The sequence below is a fragment of the Myotis lucifugus genome, unplaced genomic scaffold, assembly GCF_000147115.1.
Source record: "Myotis lucifugus unplaced genomic scaffold, Myoluc2.0 scaffold_7, whole genome shotgun sequence".
NCBI classification, from domain to species: Eukaryota; Metazoa; Chordata; class Mammalia; order Chiroptera; family Vespertilionidae; genus Myotis; species Myotis lucifugus.
In genome coordinates this window covers 8,445,079-8,449,984 of record NW_005871055.1, presented here as the reverse complement: position 1 = coordinate 8,449,984, position 4,906 = coordinate 8,445,079, and the positions used below count along the sequence as shown (strand labels likewise).

At 41.2% G+C, this 4,906-nt stretch overlaps 1 pseudogene; it reads left to right on the top strand.

Moving 5' to 3' along the window:
- Positions 1 to 3,629: 3,629 nt before the first annotated feature.
- Positions 3,630 to 4,583, top strand: LOC102426970 (annotated as a pseudogene).
- Positions 4,584 to 4,906: the final 323 nt, after the last annotated feature.

Below are 4,906 nucleotides of genomic sequence, written 5' to 3'. Positions count from 1 at the left end.
TTGGCATTTTAATTATGATGTGTCTTGGTGTGGCTCTCTTTGGATTCCTTTTGTTTGGGGTTCTCTGCGCTTCCTGGACTTGGAAGTCTATTTCTTTCACCAGGTAGGGGAAGTTTTCTGTCATTATTTCTTCAAATAGTTTTTCAATATCTTGCTCTCTCTCTTCTTCTGGCACCCCCATAATTCGGATGTTGGTACACTTGAAGTTGTCCCAGAGACTCCTTACACTATCTTCGTATTTTTGGATTCTTTTTTCTTTTTGTTTTTCCGGTTGGGTGATTTTTGCTTCTTCGCATTTCAAATCTTTGACTTGATTCTTGCGATCCTCTAGTCTGCTGTTGGAACTCTGCATAATATCCTTTATTTCAGTCAATGTATGCTTAATTTCTAGTTGGTCCTTTTTCATAACCTCAAGGGTCTCACTAGATTTCTTGAGGGTCTCACTAAATTTATCGGCGGTCTCACTAGATTTCTTGAGGGTCTCACTAAATTTATCGGCGGGTTCTAGAAAATTCTTGAAAAACCTTATAAGTTTGGTTTTGAACTCTATATCCAGTCGTTTGCTTTCCTCCATTTCTGTCATTTGTGACTTGTTTCTTTGTCTCCACATTTTTTATGCTTCCCTGTGTTGATAGAGTGGCTCTGTGTTAGGTGTCCTATAGGGCCCAGTGGCTCAGCCTCCCCAATTACCTGAGGTGGACACTCTTGGTGCACCCCTTTGTGGGCTGTGTGCACAGTCTTGTTGTAGTTAAGCCTTGATTGTAGTTGGTATCACTGGGAGGAATTGACCTCCAGGCCAATTGTCTGTGAGAATCAGCTGTGTCTATGGTGGGAGAACTTCTGAGCTGGAGACACCCTTCTGGGGCAAGACTTGCTTCAGTGGGGCTTTGGTGCTCTCTGAGTCTGCCCCCTGAGTGTGTCCCTTATGGATCTGAGGAGTTGTAATCTGGATGGTCCCACTCTGACCACTGGGTACACTGGCACTTGGATCTCTAAGGAGGTGCTAATTTAGCCTCTGCCTGAGGCTACCCAGCAGGAGCTATGGAGAGATTCCTCTTCTTTGTTTGGGGTTTGGAGGTGCCCAGATGAGGCCCAGCTGTGAAGCAATGCAAGCTGCTGTGGGGCCTTGGACCTTCTTTTGGAAGTTCTGGGTCTCTCTGATTCAGCTGCAGTTTGTTAGGTAATTTTCAGGTTGCAAAGGGCCAGGCCTTTCATATGCAAAAGCCTCTGCCACAGCTTGGGTGGGGCGGGGTCTCAGGGGATCAACAGGGCGGAGCAAGCAGCTATGGCTGCTCCCCAGTCCTACCCTAAGAGGCCCCGCATCTCAGTGTCCCGGTAATCACTGCAAGCACCTCTGAGAGAAAGCTGCCCTCGAGTTCTGCCTGATGCCAGACAGTCCAGTTTCTCCCCGTATGAGTCTGGGTCCCCAGAGACTCACCTGGAACCGGATTTCAGAGCAGTCTGGAGCTTGAGACTCCCTCCCGATTGAAAAAGACAACCAAGTCCTCAGTTTCCAGCCCTCCCCATGTGCGCTGCGTCCTCAGCTGCCAGCCCTTTCGGCGTGCGCCTTCGTACCTCTGCACTTTACTTCCACACCTCCTCTAAGTCTCAGTGTGCTTTTCTCTTTCCTTCTAGTTGTAGAATTTCCACTCAGCCAGCCTTCCTGTGGTTCTGGATGATGTCCGTTTTGTCTTTTAGTTGTATTTTTGAAGTGCCAAATTAAAATACTTTAAATTATTTCTTACTTCTGAGGATTTCAGTCTGTGTTATGATTCATTCAATGATTTCTCTCAATATTTCCCACAATGCTTAGCCTTTTTTCTGTGGACGAAAGGGGCCACATGCTGACCTGACAAGCTCAGGGGAGGCCTGCATGGCAGTCTTGCAAACTCAGAGACCTAAAGTAACCACAAAGGATGGTCTGAAATTAAACTTTAACTAAAAGCAGTTATGGTGGGCAGTTACGTCCTAGGCTGGTATCTTCACTGACAAGGTCAACCTTTACCTTAACTGAGCCTATCTGTCTTTTTGCATCTATGATAACATACCCTTGAAATGTCTGGGTAACTTGTAACTTCCCTTTTTCTGGATCCCTTGGCACACAACCTAATGTGCTGGGCACCAGGACAGATACCACAAATTCATTCATTATCATGTTAATTGTTCCTGCACCCACCTAAGTATGTGTCCATCATTTTACTTTTTATCCAATCCCAGGGGTTTCCCCTGCTTTGCTTTATCCCACCTCCTTAATCTATCACCAATGAATTTCATGTAACCCACCTACCTCTCTTCTTTGATTGCAATGCATAAATACAAATGTAACCCGCCATTCTCCGGAGCACTATTTCAATTCGTTGAGGTACTGCTTCCCGGTATATGTCGACAGTTTGGCTCAAATAAACTCACAAAAATTCTTTACAGGTTTCAATGTTTTTTTTTTTACATTAACATTTCTTAAAAATGTCTTCTTTTTTGGCTCCTACACCTTTGTATATTGTGTTGCTTTTGCTCAGGCTTATTCCCATTTTATCTAATGAAATTCTACCTCTCTTACAGCCCAGATCAAATTTCACATATTCAGTTAAAGCCTTCCAACTCATCCTGCTTGGAAGGGACCCCACTTGCACTTAACTGTAATATTTATACAATCCAAGGCTCTTACTATTTGCTGTCTTCTACCCCACTGTTTATTCTCAGGTGGGTTTATATAGCTTGCTTCTCCCTAATCAGGTTGTAAACTACCAGATGATGGGGACTGTGATTTTTTATTTTGTATTCCCCACAGAAAATAGAGTTTTGTGCAAATAATTATTGATAATTGATTCATTGGTTTGAAAACCCCAAGTATGAGATTTCAACTAACATTTTAATATCTATCTTTCCTAGAGTTTTATAAGAATGAAGAACAACAGCTCTCAAAGTTTTTCCCATAGATGAATAATAATTTATGGTTGGGGGACCATAGTGGCAAAAGTGGTGCTTTATGGTCAGTGGTCTGGTACAAAGAATAAATTAGTGCCCAATTTTTCATATTCAAATGAGGACAATTTTATGTGCATAACCAGTAACACTTATTTTGCTTTTTTTTGGGGGGGGGGTCTTTCATCATAACTATTCACTTTCTTTTTTGCATATTTGCTTAAGATGTTTTCCTTAAAATATTAAAAGTTATAGCTGAAAATTTTTAACATTGTATATTCAATGTAAGTACCTTAAAATGTTTTAACTCTGAATCCTGTCTTTCATTTTCAGTTGATTGCTATGCAATGCTCTACTTTCACCCTATGTTTATCCTCTAAAAATTAATAAATTTTTGGTCAATATTTACTTAGATTTACTAATGTGTCTACTAACTTATTTGTTCATCATTGATTCTTGCATTCTAGCCTTTCCTACTGGGTTTATATTTCTTCTTTCTGCAGGGTCTGTGTGAAGGAAATTTTCTTAGTCTTGGTTTAAAATGTCTTTATTTTGAGAACTGCAGAAGCAATCTTTCTAGACAAGGCAGTTGAGAAGGAGGGAGCAATTGAAGGGGTGGGTGGTTTGCCTGGAGTGCACTTCACACCTTGGGAACATTATTGCATGGGGAATGGCTGCTTTTGGAAGACTATTGTCCAGAAGCAAAGATGTTTGGTTTTCACAAGCGAAAGATGTTCCCAAAATATAGAGGGATGCTGTATTTGCAGAGCTAAGTCCTCCAGTTCCTGATTCACTGTCAGTAAATGCTATGAGAACTGTTTTGAGTTGCATGAGACTCCTTCAGGAGACATCTATAATGCCTGTGTCCTGCTTATGAAAAGATAAACGAAATTGCTGGCAGGATTAAACACATACACACACACACACACACACACACACACACACACACACACACACACACCCCAAACAAACCTAGAAGCATGTAGTAGATGCATGGGCAGGACCCAGTTTAAAGACTACATTGAGTCACTGACCAGGTAGCTTAGTTGGTTGGAGCATCATCCCTATGCTCCAGGGTTGCAGGTTCGATTTCTGGTTGGGGCACATACAGGAATCAACCAATGAATGTATAAAAAAGTGGAACAACACATATCTCTATCTCTCTCATTCTCTCTCCCTTCCTCTCTCTCTAAAATCAATCAGTAAAATAATAATAATAATAATTTTAAGACTACATTGAAACCAATGAAAGGGGAAACTCTATCTGGAAATACGATAAAAAAGCAATCAGATCAGCAAACTGCAGAAGTAATTTAAAGGTCACAATTTCAATGCTCACAGTACCACTTCAAGTGCCTCCCCAGCTCAATCTCCTTGTTACAGTAACTAGTCAGATGATGGCTCAGATACAGAGATGGCTTCTGGCTCTAACAGAATGCCAGGTTTTTCTTTTTATTTTCTTATTAGATCTCACATACTGGAAAAGAGAGAAAATATGTTGAGGGATTATCTATAAAGGCCGTTTTGGGGAAGTTTGCAGTGGCACACATCTATTGAAGCCTGGTTGCAGCAATAAGAAAGCAGCTGTTAAGAAACTGGAGGAAAGGGGGCCAGAGCCTTTGCCCATCTCCACTCAGGAGTGGTGGTTGAGGTTTATGTAGAAGAGGAACAAAAAACGATTTAAATTTTAGGGGAAAAAAAAGCAACAAAATGACCCTTCTATTTTTAACTTGGATACCAAAAGACAATTCTGCCAAAAGACAATTTCTAGAATTGTTTTGAGTGTATTATTTTTCTTTCAGTGCCACAGTTCCACAAACTCTGAAGCCAGTGCCTAGCTCACTAAAAGAAAAAAAAAGGGGGGGGGTACATAATATTTAATATGCTGAGTATTTCATAGAAAAACTGGATGCTGCTGTAAAGTGCTCTTTAAGTCTTTTTAAATCCCCTTCTAATGAATGAAACTAGGGGAATTGCAGGTGAC